Here is a 9,948-nt window from a genome sequence, read left to right on the forward strand (position 1 = left end):
TGGTATTGGACGCACGGAGAACATCGTCGAGAAGTTTAGACAGAAAGGTCCTGCCGCGGTCACTCAAAAGAATACGTGGGGCTCCGTGTCGTAAAAATATGGTTTCCAAGAAAAAGGATGCAACCTCCGCTGCGGAACCGGAAGGTAGTGCGGCTGTTTCAGCGTACCGTGTCAAGTGGTCTACAGCTGTGACAATCCATCGTTTACCGCCAGCCGATAAGGGTAGTGGACCATACAAGTCGATACCAACTACTGCGAAAGGAGCTTCAGGACACGGGACAGGTTGTAGCAGTCCAGCCGGAGGTGAGGTCAGTCGTTTGCGGTGTTGGCAGATCGAACAGGAAGCCACGTATTTTGCTACGCTTGTTGCAAATCCAGGCCAAGAGAAGCGGCTGCGAATTCGCTCATAGGTTTTATGAAAACCAAAGTGACCGGCAGTGGGATCGTCATGAAAGGTCTCCAGTATCTGGGTCCGAAGTGATCGGGGAACTACAGGGACCCAACGGTGTCCTTCGGGATGAAACACGTACCGGTATAGCACCGAATTTTGAATCTTGTGGTTCTTCAACTGCCGACGGAGTCGAGCGTTAGGTGTGCGAGAGGAGCCCCGAATACGTTCCATAACGGAGTGGCAGTAGGGGTCACTACGTTGGCAAGATGCAAACGTAGAATGGCTAGGTGGGTGCCGGTCGAGAGCTGCGAGTGAAGGAAATGCAGGAGAGACGTCCGGCGGGTTGCTCATGGAAGGTGGTAAGCAGGCAGTGTTTGAAGACGGTGGTAGGGGACAACGAGAGAGAGCATCGGCATCCTGGTGTTTCTTTCCAGACTTGTAGGTGACGTCGAAGTCGTATTCTTGTAAACGAAGTATCCAACGGCCGAGACGGCCCGTTAAATTTTTTACCGTCGCCAACCAGCACAAGGCGTGGTGATCAGTAACGACCGTAAAGTGGCGGCCGTGCAGATAAGGCCGGAATTTTTGGACGGACCAAACAACGGCAAGACACTCTTGCTCGGTAATCGTATAATTTTTCTCTGCAGGTGTTAGCGTGCGACTTGCGTATGCGACCACACGTTCTTCGGAAGTGTGCTGACGTTGCAGAAGAACAGCGCCGATACCATGGCCGCTGGCGTCAGTGTGTAGAAGAGTGGGTGCGGAGTTGTCGAAATGACAAAGCACAGGTTCGGACGTGAGGGCACGCTTGAGGGCGTCAAAAGCAGTTTGGCATTCGTCGGACCATACATAGGGAGCTCCAGAAGGGAGTAGTTGATGGAGCGGCGCCGCAATGGTGGCAAAGTTACGTATGAAGCGCCGGAAATACGAGGCTAGGCCAAGGAAGCTACGCAAGTCTTTGGGGCGTTGAGGCCTGGGGAAGCGCAGGACAGCGGTTATCTTATCGGGGTCAGGTCGAATGCCCTCCTTGCTGACAAGGTGTCCGAGTACTTTAATGGTTTTGCTGGCGAAGTGGCACTTTTTTGTATTCAGCTGAAGGCCAGCAGCAGAGAGGCATGTCAAGACTTCGTCGAGGCGCTGCAAGTGCTGATGGAAGGTCGACGAAAATATGACGATGTCGTCAAGGTAGCATAAGCAAGTCTTCCACTTTAGGCCCCATAGTACGGTGTCAATCATCCGCTCAAATGTGGCGGGAGCATTACACAGGCCGAAAGGCATTACGTTAAATTCGTAAAGCCCATCGGGAGTGGCAAAGGCAGTTTTTTCCTTGTCTTCTTCGTGCATGGGGATCTGCCAGTATCCGGAGCGTAGATCAAGGCTGGTGAAATACTCCGCGCCTTGTAATGAATCTAACGCATCATCGATTCGGGGAAGTGGATATACATCTTTGCGGGTTATTTTGTTCAAGGCACGGTAGTCTACGCAAAATCGCACTGAGCCGTCTTTCTTACGCACCAAAACGACAGGTGATGACCAAGGGCTTGAGGAAGGGCGGATGATGCTTCGTTTCAGCATGTCGGCAACGTGGGTATCGATGATCTGGCGTTCGGCGGAAGAAACACGATATGGCCGCCGGCGCACGATGGAAGTTCCATCTGTGTGTATGCGATGAGCCGTTGCAGAAGTCTGTCCCAGAAGAGGAGAGTGCACGTCGAAAGAGTCTTGATGCTTGGATAACAACGCCAGTAACTCTTCCGTCTGCTGTGGCGTTAGATCAGTGCTGATTGCACTAGCGAGAACAGAAGCAGGGGCTGGCTCTATAGCGGTAGGTGCCCGTGAAACAGCAGTAGTCGAGGTAAGCACACAGACAGGCTGAGTGTCCAAGACGCAAATGACAACAGCGCCTTTAGGAAGAAGGACTGGCTCAGTGGTTGTGTTGAGTACAGCCAAAGTGGCCGTACCGTTGGTGAAGCGAACAAGGCTAGGTGCCAGAGCAATCCCTTTGGACAGGCAACGAGCTGATGGTACAACTAAAACGTCACCATCGGCGATGTCAGAGTGAACTACAAGAAGTTGTTCGCGGCCAGGAGGCACCATACAATCGTCAGCAGTTCGTAAGCGAAGGCGCGGTTCGGGCACGTCGTCGGAATTGTCGGTCTCGGTCAAGTTAACGAGGCGTTGACGGCACGAAATAAAAGCGGACGCGGAAGAGAGAAAGTCCCACCCTAGTATAAGCATGTGAGCACAGGAAGTCAACACTGCGAACTGAATATGGTGGCGAATCCCGTCAATCGAAACTCGAACTGTGCATTGCGCCGATGGCCGAATCACAACATTATTTGCGCCATGTAGAATAGCTCCATTGTAAGGTGTAGTAACCTTGCGTAGACGAGAGCACAAGTCAGCGTGAATAACAGAAATAGCTGCGCCCGTATCAATCAATGCAGGAACGGGTACACCTTCTACACACACTAATAAAGTATTGGCCGGGCACACTGGAGGAATTGTAGTCTGTGCGGGCCATGCAGCTTTCCCTCCAAAAACTGCACCATCTAGTTTTCCGATCGGTAGTCAGGAGTGCGGGAGGCCGGTAGCAGAGGTGATGTCGAGCGTCGGAGAGGGGAAGGCGAGCGGCGGCGCCCTGGACGGTAGTTGCGAGGCTCTTCGGGATTTGGAGGCGGAGTAAGTGAGCGTTGGGAAAGCCGGCGCTGGTAGGCACTTGGAAGAGGCAATGGGTCTCGCTCGTAAACATCATAACCACGGCGTTCGTCCTGTTGTCGTCTGCGACAAAAGCGCGATATGTGCCCGCGAATACCGCAGTAATAACAAATGGGGCGGGGCGAAGGCCGGGTAGGGTAATATGCTGTGGTAGGTGCACGAGGTGCCAGAGTCGCCAGGTGGTTGGGAGTAACAGGAGCAGGAGGCGTTGTCTGAACGAACGCTGGTTGCATAGCCGCAACCTGAGCATACGAGGGCGCCGGCGCAGGAGGGACACAGCCCACAGTGCAGGTCATGGAGGACAGCTCCTCTTTGATTATGTCGCGCAGGCCAGGAACCGAAGGTTGCGGCTGAAGAACGGGAGGACTGCGCAGGCCGTACACTTGGAGCTCCTCGCGTATGAGAGTCCGAATCAGGACACGCAGGTCCGTATCGGAGGAAGGAGGCGTGTCACAGGCGACAGGTTGTAAACGGATGGCCTGCAGGGCGTCCAGATGCTGGCAAGTCGCGATAACATCGTTAACGGTATTTGGATTCTTGATGGCCAGTGCGTTGAACGCGACGTGGGCAATGCCCTTGAGGATATGACGAACACGATCTGATTCAGTCATGGCTGCGTCAACCCGGCGACAAAGGGCGAGGACGTCCTCGATATAAGAAGTGTATGTTTCCCCGGGAAGTTGCATGCGTGCATCAAGCTTTTTCTTGGCTACCTCAGAGCGGACGTTGGGGGCGCCGAAAATTTGCCGAAGCTGGTGTCTGAAAGCCGCCCAGTCTGGGAAGGAGCGCTCATGGTTAAGAAACCAAGTCCTGGCAACGTCAGTGAGGTAGAATGTGACGCTCCGAAGCTTGTGAGAATCATCCCACCGGTTAGACTCACTCACTCGGTCATAATTGTCCAGCCAGTCGTCAACGTCCTCACTAGGAAGGCCAGCGAACATGGTGGGATCGCGCTGCCGCGTGCTGACGGTCCATGAAGGAACGGCCGGTGGGGCAGAGACGGTGACGCTGGGGGCTCCTGCTGGATCTTCTTGGGGCATGGTGGTGGAAAGGCGGGGCAAGCGGCGACCGGAACGAAGCTCCAGGGAAACTCGAAGGCGTAGAGGACCAAGGGATCGAGAGCACTCTCCACCACTTGCGAGACAGCAGTTCAACCTCAACGGTTTATTATGCAGGTCGCGCGCTGAAGCGAATGGCGCTGACCATGATGATGAGTATATACAGATGAAGAAGATGAAGGGGTAATATAATGCTCACAATATATATATATATAAACTCGGTTCCGCGGTAGCTCAATGGTGAGAGCATCGCACGCGTAATGCGAAGACGTGGGTTCGTTCCCCACCTGCGGACAGTTGTTTTTTCATCCATTTTCATTTTCATTAATTTATCATTTCTTTAATTCAATTATTAAGTACAAGTAATTTTCCCCTATGTTGTCCTTGGTGTTATTGCTTGTTGGCTCATTATGATATGCTTATATATATATATATATATATATATATATATATATATATATATATATAGGGTGTTTCATTTCAGCTGCACCAAACTTTAAAAATTGCCTGTGGCAGATAGCAGAATTATAATCCTCGTCCTCAACTACTCAATGAGATAGCCATTACTTCCACAAGAAATCAAAACGCCTAATGGAATCATTAACATACTTACGCTAATTGACTTTTTCATTATTTACTTTACAGCACATCTTTCAATATACGAATTATAGCCGCTGAATTCGCAAGGCGTATTCACTTAATTGGAACGAATTCTCAGGACTGAACCAGTTTCGAGATGTCAATTTTCAAAGTGTTGGACGATATGCATTGGTGTTCCAGTTACTTTTGTGCTTGAATGCATAAAGTAACTGAATATATATGCAAGTAACTGCATACAATGCATCTATTTATATATAATATAATATATTATATATATATATCTATGCATTGTATGCAGGTTTACTTGCATATATATTCAGTTTCCTTTTATGCTTTATCTTATGCTTCAGGTTTACTTTATGAAAACCAGTTCGAGAGTCAATTTTCAAATGTGTCGGACGATATGCATGGTGTTCAGTTCTTGTTTGCTTGAAGATAAAGTACTGAATATATTATGCAAGTAACTGCATAAATGCAATATATATATATATATATATATTATTTGCATTTATGCAGTTATTGCATATATATACAGTACTGCATCAATGATATATTATATATATTTATATATATATATAATATATATATATATGCATTGTATGCAGCTTATTGCATATAATTCAGTACTTATGCATTCAAGCACAAAAGTAACTGGAACCCAAGCATATCGTCCGACACTTGAAAATTGACATCTCGAAACTGGTTCAGTCCTGAGAATTCGTTCCAATTAAGTGAACACGCCTTGCGAATTCAGCGGCTATGATATATATATATATATATATATATATACTTTGTGATGTCACCACGCTTTCATATATACAAGGGAGACCCGTCTAGCCACTCATTCAGTTCATTCTATGACTGCCATGGGTACACCATGCAAATTAAAGACGCCAAAAGAACAGCGTGAAAACAATGCTCGACCATGTGCGGTGTTTGATACAGCTTCGCTGGACATTCACGTTCGCAGGGCGGGATGGCGGCCAATTTTTTTCTCTGCCTCTTCCCTACTCTCGCCGCGGTGGCGACCCTAGATTTTTCACTAGGAAATCCAAGCCGGATAATCCGCCGCTTGACGCCCTCTGACGATCCGTGGAATACTACTGCTGGAAAACAACTACTAAATGAGCGAGACGAAACACGGCAATGGCAAGGCTAAATTGTTTTTAATAACACGCATAATAAGTCAACTAATTAAGCCAAAGCAAAAGTAACAAAAACAAAGTATTTTCTACTAAAATGTAGACAAAATGAGCAAAAATTAGGTCAGCTGTATTAGGGATGCTGCCGCTGCGGGGTACGTCAAACGTCTCGTGTGTGTTACAAACGGTTTGTGGTCACTAGGTTACAGTTATGACGTAACCAAATGAACAAGTTACATTTGTAAGCCTCAGAAAGCTTACATTCTTAAATTATGTGACAGCTAGTGCGTGTCTTACGGTCTAACTTTGTAATATTGCTCGCTCCTCATTCGTAGTGAGCCCGTTTGCATTTCAGAAGGTGTTTGCCCGCTAGGGTACAGAAACGACCCGCCTACTGGAGGCGGCCGAGGTTGCTCTGTGCCACTCGAGGCCGCTGCATTCCTAAATGGTTGGGGCTCCTGAGATTGCCTCAATCTTCTGCGCTTGCGCTCCCCGTGGAGACGGGCAGGTCCCGACGCGGTCAAATGGGTCGGGCATCCCTCTGGTTCCGCCCGAGTCTCTTCACGTCATTTCTGGGCCCTAAGCGCCAAACCCAGAGGCGCCACCGCCGAGAAAGCGTGAAACATCTGCAACAAATTGCACACTTGTAGGTCTTATAGCTCCTGAGAAGCAGCGGTTTCAGTTCGATAAATTAAACTGAACGTGGCTCCATGTTAGTTTTCCCAAACGCGACCACTCTTGTTTGGATGGGCGAACGTACTGCCGAGTTACGCCTTTCTCAATGCCGCACGCGAGGCTAAATTTAGCTCCGATTACGTCATCCGTGACATGACAACGGCGCCATCCTCGCACGCGACGCATGCGTGGTCGAGTAATGGCTTCTTTTCTCTACACAGCGACACCAAAGTAAGGGGCGAGGTTATCACGGTTGCAAAGATGTCAGCAGTTATAGTTTGACATTTTCTTTACATGTTCTTTTGATAAGTGCATGTATGCTTGCCGAAGTGAAAGATGTTTCATGTCAGGGAAAAGAAAATTAAAGGTGCAAAAAAATGCAACTTGCCAGCGGGAGCCAAAACCACAACCTCCACATTGCGCATGCGATGATCTACCAATGAGCTACGGCGGTTACCAAACTACCAAAGCAACAAAGAACTACCAAATCACACCACAAGTAAAATATGCGCGGCATGGTTTAACTGGGCCTAGGCAGAACTTTGCGTATATCTGCTTGCTGGAACGACGGGGATAATTTACTTAATACGTTTCAGGAATAAAAGCTGCCTGGCATCCTGAACGTACCCATGATATAAGCGAGGAGTGTCCATCTCGATGTTGGTGGATTTCATAGATTATTCCGTTCCTGTTATAGTCGTAACCAGACGCTATGTCACTGACAAATAGATATTTTATGACATCCGGTACGGTAGCTACAGGTGATCCATCAAGAAGTACCTAGAAAGTTAATATCTATTTAACGGTTCCTATGTAAACTAGTCTTGAAAGACGAGAAAGATGACATTGATAGCCTAGTGTTCATTTCCCCGAGATGCCCCCCCCGTTTGCCTTCTTTCTTCACAATAATTTGCAGAATTAGCTCATGACCAGAGATGTAAAAAAAAAAGAAAGAACAAAAAAAGAACCTCCCCAACGTCATGACCACAAGAACGAGCTGAAGTACCAGATGACCTAACAATGGACAAATGGCTGCAGCTCTTCGTAGACCCCCTCCCCCCTGCCCCCCTCCCCCCCGGGAGACTTCAGAGCTCTTCTTGAGTACATGTAAAAACCACTGGCAATAAAACAAATGTTAAATATCGCACATGATTATATAGTAATTCTGCTGCTAGTTGGTTGACCGGCCCCCGAAGAGCAGTAATGAACACCTCTGAACAGGCGGATCAAATGTATACAATTGACCATGATGGAAGCTAGCAGAACCTGGTTCAGCATTAGCCATGGTAAAGCAGCACGAAATGCGTAGACTAAAAAAATGAGAGCCCTTCCACTACTGTGAAGATGGAAACCAGCGAAGCTGTGACTATGATGGGTCTGCTATAGTGAATATGGCTGTAGTGAATTTATATACTATCATTATTGACAATATTCAGGGTCTTCGACATGTTCGTCAAAGAGCAAGGACACCGGCGTCTTGTTTTCGTCCGGCGCGATGGCCAAGTAGTGCGTTTGCAGCGCCAAGTCCGCCCACGACGCCGACGAGGTCTCTCCCGCTCCTGCTCTCGGCGGCTCATACCCACATATCCAACGCGGGTATATGAGCCACACGTGATTTCTTTCTTACCTTCCGTGTCTCTTTCTTTCTCTTTTACAGCCAAGCTGTTATAGGCTAGGTGCCAGGAGATCGCATCCGGCAACAACCGGAAGTAGATCAACAATTTATGACGCGTCGCGCCACCTTGTGGCGTCGTATGAAAACGTCGGGATGTCAGCGTTTTTAAACTTTGGGATCGTAAAAAGCTGCTTGCTTGCTTGCTTGCGTTGCTTGCTTCACCCGCGCACCATCAGAATTTTTGTGTGAGTGTTGCTTGCTTACTCTTAGAAGACGATGACGACGGGGACCTGCACACTATCAGAGTTGTTGCGTGAGCCTTTGCATATAGGTATGACACGACACCGGGTCGGTCTGGTAAGCGAATAGTGAAGTAAGTAGCAAGTGTACGATTTCGCTTCGAAGACACGGTTTTCGCTCAAGGACGCTGAAGTTCGATTGAAAGATGAGACATATAAGTATTTCGCCTTAATAAAATCACGTGTGGCGCATACCCGCATTGGATAGGCGAGTATGAGCCAGCGATATTTCGGTATGAGCCAGGGACAGGAAAAAGAGAGAGAGATAAAGAATGAAGGAAAGAAGGAAGAAAAGAAATGACGTGTGGTTCATACATATGTGCTGTGGTTTTAATCATTTAACATAACCATCAAATTAAAAAAATAAAATATAATTAAACAGAACCAACAGCTTCGCTGGTCTTCCTTCTTCAAGTAGTTGAAGGGCACTGAATTTTCTTTCTCTTTCTTTCTTTCTTTCCTTCCTTCCTTCTTTATATCGTTCTTTCTCTCTTGTCTCTGGCTCATACCCGCATATCCAATGCGGGTATGCGCCACACGTAATTTTATTTATTTATTTATTTATTTATTTATTTATTTATTTATTTATTTATTTATTTATTTATTTATTTATTTATTTATTTCATATACCTCACAGGCTCCAGAAGGAGTATTGCGTGAGGGGGGGGGGGGGGCGGTACAGATAACAAATAACAATTGCGGAGCAAGAACATGTTATACGGTTACATAAATAAGAACACAACGAGAATCAAATAATAAACAAAGAACGCAAAATAAAAACAAAGAGAACAACAAGAAAAAGAAAGTAAGGTGAACTAATAGCTGTTAGCTTTCCAGTATGCAGTAAAGCAAACAATCTTAGCACAAATGCTTTCATAAATACACAACAATGAAGTTAAGAACAACAAAACTAAAACAGGCACTGATTTTTAGCGAAGTACTAGCCAAATATTCCACTGACTTTTTATCTTAAGATAACTGGGTCATTAATGTCAGCGATGTTATGAGGAAGACCATTCCACAGCGCAATGACACGTGGCAAAGCTGAGCAGTTGAATGCATTGTTGTGACCGAAGATGCGTTGGAAACTGAGATGATTATGCAGACGTCTAGATGTGCGAGAGGGACGAACGAGCGGTAAAGTAGACGGATGTGCAGTGTGCATGATTTTGTGCAGAAGACAAAGCAACGCTACATTCCTGCGTGATTCCAAAGATGAAAGTGACAACGACAACTTGATGTTAGTTACGCTCGTAAATGGGCTATAATATCTGGCAATGAAACGTGCAGCGCGGTTTTGAATCGACTCGAGATGGTGGATTAGATATACCTGATGAGGTGACCCTATAGAAGCTGCGCATTCGAGCTGGAGTTGCACTAATGTTTGGCAGGCTATCTTTCTGGTGAGGGAAGGAGCGCTGCGAAGGTTACGTTTTAGATATCCGAGAGT

General features: G+C 47.1%; 1 non-coding gene across 1 annotated transcript; it reads left to right on the forward strand.

The window, feature by feature from the left end:
• Nucleotides 1-4,390: 4,390 nt before the first annotated feature.
• On the forward strand, nucleotides 4,391-4,462 carry Trnat-cgu (transfer RNA threonine (anticodon CGU)). Its single transcript has one exon. It is a non-coding gene; the product is annotated as a tRNA-Thr (tRNA).
• Nucleotides 4,463-9,948: the final 5,486 nt, after the last annotated feature.

This window comes from Dermacentor silvarum, chromosome 10, assembly GCF_013339745.2.
Source record: "Dermacentor silvarum isolate Dsil-2018 chromosome 10, BIME_Dsil_1.4, whole genome shotgun sequence".
In the NCBI taxonomy this organism is placed as follows: Eukaryota; Metazoa; Arthropoda; class Arachnida; order Ixodida; family Ixodidae; genus Dermacentor; species Dermacentor silvarum.